Source organism: Pipistrellus kuhlii, unplaced genomic scaffold (assembly GCF_014108245.1).
Source record: "Pipistrellus kuhlii isolate mPipKuh1 unplaced genomic scaffold, mPipKuh1.p scaffold_m20_p_4, whole genome shotgun sequence".
In the NCBI taxonomy this organism is placed as follows: Eukaryota; Metazoa; Chordata; class Mammalia; order Chiroptera; family Vespertilionidae; genus Pipistrellus; species Pipistrellus kuhlii.
The window spans coordinates 53238064-53249723 of NW_023425540.1; the positions used below are offsets into that span (position 1 = coordinate 53238064).

The following is an 11660-nucleotide window of genomic DNA, read 5'->3' on the forward strand; positions in this document are numbered from 1 at the left end:
AATGAGCTAGAGGGAAGAATGGCCTCTCTGCTGGGGCCTGAGCTAGATGGAGCCTGCTCCTGCTAGATTATGAGGATCAGGAGGCTAGGTTGCGGGGGAAGCTACCAAATCTGAGGACAGAAGGTATGCTTGAGTGCACCCAGAGTCCCAAAGCTTCCCCTGCCTCCCTGGCTGCTTCCCACTCTCATCCAAGCATTGTTCCAGAGAGCTGAGAGGCCTGACCACTCAGTGCCATTTCTTCTCACTCTCTTCTAGGGGCCTTCATGTGAGGGTGAGGGGCTGGGAGAGAACACAGACATCAACTCTCTGTGTGCTGGAATCCTGACTATGTTGGTCCTGCGCAGTGAGGACCAGGGATGAGAGAATGAGCCAACCCCATCACAGGGATGAAAGTCCATGTCCCATAACCATAGGACTGTTTTGGCTCCCCCTCCACCTGGGGAATGAAGCCAACCCCATCTGTGCTCCACCTCCCTGCTCCCCCAAGAGATGATCAGTCTCAATTTGCCAGGGGAAGAGGATTCTTTGGGGAAAGTGATCCCAGCTCCACTGGTGGTTAGTCATGAAGAGTGTAATTAGAAGTCTTTTTCTTGAGTTTGCTTTGCCTCCATAGAGAGAGCCAGCTTGTTAAACTTTTCAGGAGACACAAAAAATAACCTTGAGTTCTCTGCTGACAGTTAGCTCTAAAGCCTCATCAGATCCACACCCACACCAAAGACAACTTGGTTCACCCTTTATTGGTCACAACCAGCATTTCATAGGGATAGATATATACAGGCTTTGCTTCCAGTTGCACTCCTCATGGGCTGAAGTCTGTGGACTGTAATTGGTTTCTGCTGCAGGTGCAGAGGAGACTTAGACGTCTTAGGTTTAAGGAGGTATGAGAGTGTCTGGTCAGTCAGGGAGCAGGTTTTCCTCCAGAGAAGCAATAACGTTTCCATCACTTCTTTCAAGGTCATCTTTCCAAAGTTATAAAGGTGATGGTCCTTTTTATGTTGTTTTCATCACTGGATAGCCTGTGACGAAAATAGGTTATATATAAAAGAAAGTAAGATCTTCACTGAGTTCCTGTCTCTGACACTCCCATGAGGGTCTTCATCTCCTCTCTGGAAACATTATTTTCCTCCTCTGACTCCCTCTGAGATGCCTTCCTCCATTCTGTCTTTGCAATGGCCAGCAATGGGTGACATGGCCAGTAGTTACTTTCAGTCTTGGTTGGTTATTCAGGTCAGGGGGCGAGGCTGTAGGGAACTTGGATGATTCCATGATGAGGTCCTCTATGAAAGGCCTGCTCTGAGGGCTGCCTCCCACGGACTTTCTGTCGTGGATGGGTGGCTTCTTGCAGACGTTAGGATTTGGGCATGTCATTTCAGGGTGGTGGAAATGGGGCAGGCTGGTCCAGTGGGTCCAAATGGATTTTAGGGCTGAAGCCTGGGAAATGGTTCCAGGGGACCATGTGTTCCAGGACGAAATAGATAGAGTTAGGCTTGTAGATCATGGGGTCAGGCACTCTATGTTCATGATGGTTTTGACCTTGGGGATGATGGCCATGTCCTTTTAGCCCAACACCTAATTCCATGGAGTTTGTGTGCTAGCTCTATTTTTCAACCGACATTAGAATTAATGCATACCTAATATGTTTTAAACATTAAATTTTTTTTAATCTCTATATCATGTATTAGTAAAATAAGCGAGGCTACCACCAGAAAAGTTTGAGAGAAATTTTAAATTTCTTGTTAAAATTATTTTTAATGGTATATAATACCAGCCATGGTTTGAAAAGTAACTATTTTTTAAAATGATTATTTTACACATGCCTGTAAAGTAGACTATATTTGGGGTTTTGTAAACTAGATAACTACAATGGGTTATAAAATAGGTTACATAATTTTAACATTGTTATTTAGGTAGTTTAGGCCTAAATATATAAATATTTATGTTTTCATAAAAATTGTAACATAATATATGATATTAATGAATATATTATGTGAGTTAGAAAGCATACGCCAAACTTAAAAAAATTTATTTATTTATTTATTTATTTACTTATTTATTTAAAATATATTTTATTGATTTTGTACAGAGAGGAAGGGAGAGAGATAGAGAGCTAGAAACATCGATGAGAGAGTCATCCACCAGCTGCCTCTTGCACACCCCCTATTGGGGATATGCCCGCAACCAAGGTACATGCCCTTGACCAGAACCAAACCCGGGACCTTTCAGTCCCCAAGCCGATGCTCTATCCATTGAGCCAAACCTGTCTCTGCCAAAACTTAAAAAATTTTAAAGGACAGTATATAGATGTGAGTAGAAATAGATACATAAACAGTTTTCCCCACAACTCAGTTGCTAGTCTTGAGCAATTTTAAAGGTTTATATTCCATTGGGTAAAAATCTGTGAATAATCTGAATTTGACTGCTTAATCGGTGATTATTTTTAAGGTACTTTGTATTTATTTTTTTATTTTTTTTACTTTTTGCTTAATCTCTGAGATGAAGTTGTTTATTATATTATTTTCCCTCCACAATTTCCAGTTATTTGAATATTTTTTTCAATTGTCACATAGCGGTAGCAGAGCAAAATAATAGATCATAAAATCAAGAGAACAACTGCCAAAGGACAGATACAAGCAGATTTAAGTATGGTAATTAGCACTATTAAAGAATGTTAAACATGGATGTATTTTCCTAGGAAAGCTATAGCTGAAGAAAATAAAATTAGGTAGCTGAATTGGCAAAGAGATACCTAGCAGACTGCTGACTCAGTATTGCATTACTTCATAGTTGTTTACTCCGAACATAAGGGCTAACAGGGCTCCTTCAGTTTTTGCTCATGTAGACAAAGGGAAAACCTTCTGTTTTAAGTAGGATGTGCCTTATAGAAGCATCTTATTAAAATGACATTCTCCCTGTGGGCATATGTATTAAGAACCAGTTCACCCAGCCTAAAATCAATTACTTCTGCCTATGGCAATGAGAGTCTGAGCTAAACACAATTCTCAGAGGTAGTTAGCATTCCATTGAAGGTTATTGCTTCCATCTAAGAGAGGAGTTACCCATTTTAATCAATTCTCTGAGTGTTGAACCTCAGAAAGTAAACAACTTAGATTATAAATAGTGCAATTATTAAGTATAACAATTAAGACTCTGTGTTTTAACTAGATAATTCACAGAGTAATCAATGGTTAGCCACAGAATTCTAGTTGTTAAATACTCACTTGAATTTTTATTGAGAAGTAATAAATGAAGTAACATGGAATTTAAAATAAAATTAGGAATCTTACCTGTAAGAAGCTACTGTCTTTTTATTGTTACAACTCATTAAAAGATCTGGCTAGTATATTCATATAAGAAAATGAAATAGGTTATAGATATAAGAAAGTAGAATCTTTAAAATTAAAAATTGGCTTTTAAAAGCATCAACTTTTAGTAATAAAATAAGAGAGAGCTTCAGAATTCTCTTAGATCAGTAATAAATGAGAAGCTACTTTCTTAATACCAAACAGCATTTACTTATGTATTTGGGGCAGCTTATGGGAAAAAGGTTTTAAAAAACTATTTTAAAAATGTTTGTATCTTATAGTTTAGAGAGAGAAGATATTTATTTAGAAAAATATATTACTTGAGAAAAAATAATTGAGGAATATGGTGGATTTGTTAATTAATGGTATGGAGATAGGAGGCTCACCTCTTGGAAAGCAAATTTGATTCTTACATTACAAAGCATAAATTAGTTAAGGAGTTAAATGTAAAAAAAATTTATAATACTAGAGTAAAATGTGTGTAAATTGTGTAACCGTTGACAATAATAAGTAATTTAAAAACATCATCAAAAGCTAAAAATCTTTATAAAGAAAGGAATAAAAAGGTATTTCATATATGCAAAATAATAACCCAAAACAGTAAAAATGAAAATGTTCAAAATCACTAGCAAAGTAAAAGCATACATTATAAAACTGTGTAATGTACATCATTTTTTACAAAGACCAAAAAGCTTGGAAATACTCCATGTTATCAGAGATATGGAAGAAATATATTCTTATACACAGCTGTGGGTATGCCTCAATACCCTTAAAAACATTTACTTCTTTTGGGATTGAAATTTTGCACTCAGAATTTATTGTAAAGATACAAATAAATCAATGATAAAGATAGATGTAGGTACAAAAATATGTTATTGTAAGTCCAAAATGTTAAGTTCCAAGAGAGGAGGTAATTAGTTTGTTTTATGTAAAGTATCTAGAAAATACTAAATATTTGTTTTTGTTATGCTTGTTTAATAATAATAGAAAGCAATCTAAATATTCAGCAATATAAGAATTGTTACATAAGTTAGAATACAGTCAATTTATAAAATTTATGTAGTTCTTTAATGGAAAGATGAAGAGAAGTATGTTATGTAAGGACTTTTATTCTATATTAGTACCTCAGATCACAGATTCCTGCACAGTGAAAGGAAATTAATTAGAAGGTGACCAGCAGGTGGTGAGATGGTGAGATGGGCCAGACACACCCTGAAGCCAACTCCAAGGTACTTCTCTGGCCAGCCGCATCGGGGCTGCCCAGTGGTGTCTGTGGAATGAGCAGGGTCCCTTTGGCAGATGGGGTCCCTTGGCCTGGCCTGCAGGGATCAGGTCAAAACCGGCTCTCCCACATTCTCTGATGGATCCTAGATTGCGAGAGGGCAGTTCTTGGGTGATGCACCCTGGAATCGGGCTTCCTTCTCTCTGGTTCTGGGGTGCATCACCTAAGAGCCGCTGCAGTCAAGTCATGGCAGTTCAGCAGCTCTTGCACTGAGTGTCTGCCCCCTGGTAGTCAGTGTGTGTCATAGGTACCAGCTGGTTGGTTGAACAGTTGCTTTTGTGTGTGTGTGTGTGATTTAAAAAGCGAGTAACATGATGCTCAATATGATTTCATTTTGTAAAAATTTCTTTAATTAATTAATTAATTTTTAAACCTCACTCGATATTTTTCCATTGATTTTTAGAGACAGTGCAAGAGAGAGGGAAAGACAGAGAGAAATATCAATGTGAGGGAAACACATTTATTGCTTGCCTCCTGCAAAAGCCCTGACTAGGGCCTGAGCTAGAGAAGAACCTGCAACCAAGATACATGCCCTTGACCAGAATCAAGACCTGCTCTGGAAGGACGTCCAGAAAGATATTCAGTCTAATTAGCATATTACCCTTTTATTAGTATAGAATATAGATATTTCCCAATGTTACGTTATGAATTACTTGTCAAAAAATTAGTAAAAAATTTCATGTTATTCTCCACAGCTTACAGAGCACATTTCATTCTCATTAATATGGCTAAAGGCTTCTGTGATCTTATTCCTATTGCCCTTTGGATTTTCTTTATGCATCCTTTGTATTCCAGGAAAACTGAGCTCCTGACTTATATACAAAGATAACTTAATTGTATTAAGTCTATTTCAATATTATTCCTACTATTCTCTAAGTCTATTTCAATATTACTCCTACTAGACACTCAATGCAGGAGCTGTAGGAGGCTTTACCATTTATTTCTGTGGAAATTTATTCATTTGTCCAAGACATGTCTCAATAATGCCTTCAACTTTTTTAAAAAATATATTTTTATTGATTTCAGAGTGGAAGGGAGAGGTACAGAGAGATAGAAATATTAATGATGAGAGATAATCATTGATCGGCTGCCTCTTGCACACCTCCTACTGGGGTTTGAGCCCACGGGCATGTGCCCTTGACTTGAATCGAACCTGGGACCCGTCAGTCCACAGGCCAATGCTGTATCCACTGAGACAAACCAGCTAGGGCTGCCTTCAACTTTTGAAAACATAAAAACTAAAAATTATCTCTCTGTCAGTTATTTTCTATTTTTCTTACAGAATTTAATTCTGTAAATATTACAATATATTTGTCTTTTCTAACTATATAATTTATAATTTCTATTCATAGAATAAGTTTTTTATTATATGGGCTAGTGCTTATTTATCATTTTACCCAGTATAATGCATAGCAAAACATCTTGTATAGAGCTGAGGATGTTTTGAATTGCTGAGCTGAGATGCTTTTCAATTACATGTTTATTTACATATTAGAAACAAAGGAGAAGATAGTGTTTGTAAAATAACAAAATTCTGAGGGGACATTTCAAAGCATTCTGCAAGATTTTATTTCACTTGCCAAATAGAGTATATGTAGATATTTTTAAATTTAACTAATTAAAGTGAAGAGCATTGGAACAAGGAATATTTTTTAACAAGGGATTTTTTTAAACCAGTATTTTATTCATTCTGTGTTATTGTTTAGTTTCATTTTATAGTAATTAATGCATGTCAGCAATCTTATCAGCTTACACATACAGGAGTCAGAGCAAAAGTAATTTTGAATCTGACCTGACTGAGATATCTGGAACTGATATATGTCTACAGAAGTTTTTGTGATTTTCTTTAATATCTGAGTTATTACAGAAACTAATATCTGAAATCTTTTCAAGTTGATCCATTTGGGAATTTAAGGCCAGAAAGTTTAGATAAGTATCTTAGGAATTATGACTACATTTTCTCAAACGTGGCAGGTGTGCAGCACTTTATTTTGGCTTTCGTACAGAATCCTAATCCATGCAGGAAGTATGCCACTTTATCTGTCTCAGTCATTAGTTCTACTGTCACCACTAAGTTGGGAGATCCAAATGCAATCACGGACAGCACACACCTGTTTAATGCTGTTCTTAACAGCTCTTGTCATGGTGGTCATTTAAAAGTAGGTGGATCTAAATGCATCCTTATTTCCTGGGCCAGGCATTGCTGGGTTGGCAGATTTTGCCACTGAGACGCTTGTGACTTTGCATCTGTACCTGTTGAGTCCTTCCACTCCTCTTTTAACACTCAGTCATTCTGCTCTGAGTTCCCCATTGCCTCAGGGGGACCCTCAAAACACTCTGAACTTACAGTACTCAGATGCTCCAGTACTGGCTGTTTATTTCCATTTCTTCTAAGAATGGCCAAGTACATAAGTGTGAGACTTGAGTTTACAAAGGAGGCGAAGCAAAACGGCCTGCTTCCTGGTTAAAAGAAGGGGACTCTCACAATGAGTTGCCCCAACTCCCTGAGCTGGGGATAGACAGAGCAGATCCCATCACACCAGCAGTTCTTGAAAGGTTGCTCCCACTGTCTTCAGGTATGAACGAGAGTAAACTACAGCCTAGGCATGGGTAGAGCATAGCTGTCCTATAGAGGTCAGGACTTTTTCTTTATTATCAACAATAACAATTAACAGCAACCATCTCCACACACACAAATGGGTATTCCTATATTGTTCTTATACTCATAATGCATGCCTACTTTGGGTTGCACATGTGCCTAGAGAACATCACTAACATGCTTTCAGCCCAGTTTTGATGTTATTATGTATTATGTGCAACGTCACAGATGTGACCACAGATATTTAAAAATAAAGTTGTATTGTATTGTAATTTGCCTTTTTCTTTGTTTTCAATTTCAAGCATTTAAGCAGTTTAGGAAGATGTTTTAGCATTTCATTTGTGTGTGTTTTTCTTCTTTCTTTCTTTTTTATTCAGATTAAGACAATGTGTGCCTGTAGCATTCATCACTTATAAAAATGGTGTTTTTCTCTTTCAGGCCCCAGTTTCCACTCATTATTAAAGAGCTGAATTCTAAATCAAAGATTGTGGAGATGTGCAACCTGAATAAAACATTTCCAGAAGAGCCTGAGTAATGGTCCTGCATAAAGGGAACCGTAATGTTCTTGAATTGTAATTGGGGAAAAATTCAAGTGTATGCACTCAGGCGCACATGTACTACGAAGAGGTTGCTTATTATTATTCTTAGTGCTATTTAACATTTATGGGGCTCCAGTAGTATTTTTAGTTCTAAAGAGAACACAAGTGGCCTGGCAAGTGATCTTCCATCTAAATTACCCACGTGAGACTCTCCTGTGTCCCTTCTCTGTGCAGAGAGTGCTGCGTCGATGAACAGCCCCAGAAGAGGTGGACTATTAAGGCAGCAATAAAATCTAACTCACAGTAACGTAAAATAATTAGTTCAGACAAATACGGTCTTTGGAAATATTACTCGGCACTATTTTCTCTTACCTGATTTCTCTGTGACTGGATGTTAGAGAGCACCATCTTTGGGCTCATTCAGAAGTAAGCCAACACATGTGTTGGCTCATACAAAGTTACTGAGAAATTGGAGAGTGAAGTAAAAAGGTAGGTTGAGGAGAACTAACAATTAGAGTCAAACTCCAATCTCAAGGATTTTAATGTTACACAGATAAGTAATGGAATGTCTTTTCTTCTTTGTCTGATATCAACAATGTAGAATGAACAGTGGTGGATGAATGAACAATGTAGAATGAACAGTTTACTTTTGAGAAACTGTCTCTAATACTTAATTCTTAAAAGCCACGATAGAAACATATCTAAAGTAATGAATATTATAGTCCAGGGGCAATTAAAATAAGAGAGCATAATTCTTTGATAATTTCATAATAGATGAAATTGAGAAAGGCTGATATGAGTCATGGTAGAATCTATAAAGATAAATACATGATTCTATGTGTAAATTTATGTTGCAGGTACTTTATATGCACACATGTTAAAAATGGTCCCACCACATAAGAAGAAACTAAAGATCCAGCAATAATTATGATACAGGGGACACTTTGAATTCTAAACCAAGAAGTATAGACTTTATTCTGTAGGCATTGGAAGGAGCTGTTGAAAATTTTGAGCAGGTGAGTGACATGTCTAGAATTGCATTTTATGGAGATTAACCTGATGGCATTTTCAGGATTGATTAGCATGACGCCTGTATTGTGACAGAACAGATTGTGGTAGTGTAAGTCTGAAATATGGTGGTGGCAATGAGAATAGAAAGGAAGAAATTGATTTGAAAGATTCATGACAGTGGAACTACGGGACTTGATTATTAAATATGGGACCCAAAGTGGGGAGGCATCAGAGATGCCTCCAGACACTTTTAGTCTGGATAAGAAATCAAGTATGGAAGAGAAAGAATGATCTGTCAGTGGTTTATTATTATTTCCTGGATGCGGTGAATCGTGTAATCGATTGTATTCTGAAAATCTTGGGTCCAAATCCATGTTCCACATCCACTAAGCATACTGTGTCATCCTGGCATCTATTATTGCACAGTGATCAATTGCCAGCCATAGGTATTACATTCCTGAAAGTTATAGTCTGTGGTAAAACTATAGTTGACTAGACCAAGATAATGCAAAAATCATTCAATGCATTTTATAAAATTAAACATCAATAAATAAAAATTCCAGTAAAAAATCCACTTCCAAAATAAACTAGATATGAGTTAGAAATCTGCTTTAAATTTATCCATCTCAAAGTGATGGAAAACGGTTTGACTTTGGATGGGAAAACAGTGTAATGTACTGATTTTGTATCTTAGAAATGTACACTTGAAACCTATATGATCCTATTAACTGTCACCTCAATAAAATCAATTAAAAATGATCCATCCCATTGAAACCAAAGCACTAAACTCTCTCTCTCTCACTCATACACACACACACACACACACACACACACACACACACACACACTCACAAATATACACGTAGATAAATTTTCTCAGGAATCACTTTTAGTTTTTTATTTGTTCAGGTAATATTGCTGAAGTAGTATAATCTGCTGAGGCATATCTTCCTGAGATTTTATATTATGCAATGTGCATTTCTTTCTGAAGTTTTTAAACCACCTCTTACTGACTAGAAATTTAATGTGTCTTACACCTACAATCTCCTTTGCATTTTTAGCAAATCTCAGCCAAATACTAATGTAACTCCTTGGCATGTTCACAAATTACCAAGGTCCTAAAGGACATGTATTTCTCCTCTTCTTTCAACATATTGAGACTGTGGAGTTTAAATAGATGTCTTATAACTGCAGTGTCCTCTAGACTCATTGAAGTGATCCAGAAAAGTGGGAAATTATTAATTCCAGTAGACTCTTTTACTTCAGAGGTTTAGAATTATTCTATGTAAAAATACACATCCAATGTAAAAGTTTTTTGCAGATATTAACCATTTCATAGAAAAATAAACATATCTTTACTAAAGCCACAGTTGGTACGGCATTACTGTACTAACTTTATTCATGACCTCAAATATTTTCCACATTTATTTTCCTGTTTTGAATTTCTCATCTTTTAAAAAAATTATTTTCTTTAATAATGTGTGTTTTTGTAATTCTCATATATCATTCAGCTGACCTTCTCAAATGGTAGAGGTGTCAGAGAAGCAAATAAAGCCAGAGGATAAATGTCATTGTCTTCATGGAAAGTATGGAAATGTTGCTCCTGTTTTATTGGAGAGATTCCAAAACGTTGGCATTAAAATAAACATTTATTATTGTTGTTTTGAGTAAAGGCAGCTTCCACAGGAATTTAAGTGACCTAGCTCAACATTTCCAAGGGATGTTGAGTTTGGAGCAGGCAGTTGTGTGCTCTGCCCAGACTTTAGGACTTGTTCATGAAGTGTTGTGTAGTTCAGTGGCCAAGACTTTAAGTGTTGGATTCACACACACATAGTTTGAGGTCTAATTCTATTATAAACTAGTTGGGAAGCTGGTAACTTTATTCATCTAAACTTTAGCTTCATAGTCTATAAAATAGAGAAATAATAATGTTTACTCCACAGGGTGGTTAAAAGATGAAGTTAAGATATTGTATGTAAAATAGTAAGGGCTTAATGCATGATTAGTGGCTCATATATATGGTCACTGGTGTTAATTCATAGCTGCTATTAGCATTATATAGTATTCGTAAGAGAAGATGCCTATTTGCTGTTGTGAATTTTAAAACTTCCTAAGACACTTCATAAGTTGGGCAGTTATTTCTTTCTTCATTGCTCTGTCAACTGTGTATCCTTTCACACACATTTCTACATTATCATTGTCATTTAATAACTCTGTTGCCTTTGTTACTCTCAGGAAACTGTGGGCTTCCTGAATACTTGTTCTAGCAATGGATATGGGGTAGGTTTATGTAAAGTAAGGAGCTAGCCTGAAGTTAAAACTTTGTTAATCAGAAATTTTATTTGCATATTTCCACCTCAGTAGAAAAAGGAAATAGTTTATTAACCCAATAAAGTTACTTATATTCAGTTTTATTCACTTTTAAGTATTTATGTAATTTCAGTGAAAATATAAAACTGGAGCACACAAATACCTCTATTTCACGGTATACTTTGGATAGAGCAGAATAGTTGGTAATTCCAGAAAGACAAGTGGGAGAGCTGAGTCATTTATGAGAATAATTGTCATTTTAAATGAATAAAAAATGCTACATTTTCAAATAAATCATGCTGTAATTAAGCATTTATTTTCTAATTCACCATATTATTTCATAGGTTAAGTTCTGATAATATCCAAAAATTATTCAAATTCCTTGATGCACCTGGCTTATTATTTTGATATTAGATACAAATTAAACTCTGCTACCCAAATGCCTATAGATGCTAATATTATTTTCAATGTAAAGATAAATTTAAGAAATAGTTTTGAGGGCAATCCTTTCTTCTTTATTCCTGAGATTTTTTTCTCTGTGATATAAAATAGCAACATACATAGCCTTCTTATTCACGTAATCACATGTTAGCCAAATATCTGTTTTATCATATGCC

General features: G+C 35.9%; 1 pseudogene; it reads right to left on the bottom strand.

Moving 5' to 3' along the window:
- Positions 1-1057: 1057 nt before the first annotated feature.
- LOC118703646 lies at positions 1058-8130 on the bottom strand (annotated as a pseudogene).
- Positions 8131-11660: the final 3530 nt, after the last annotated feature.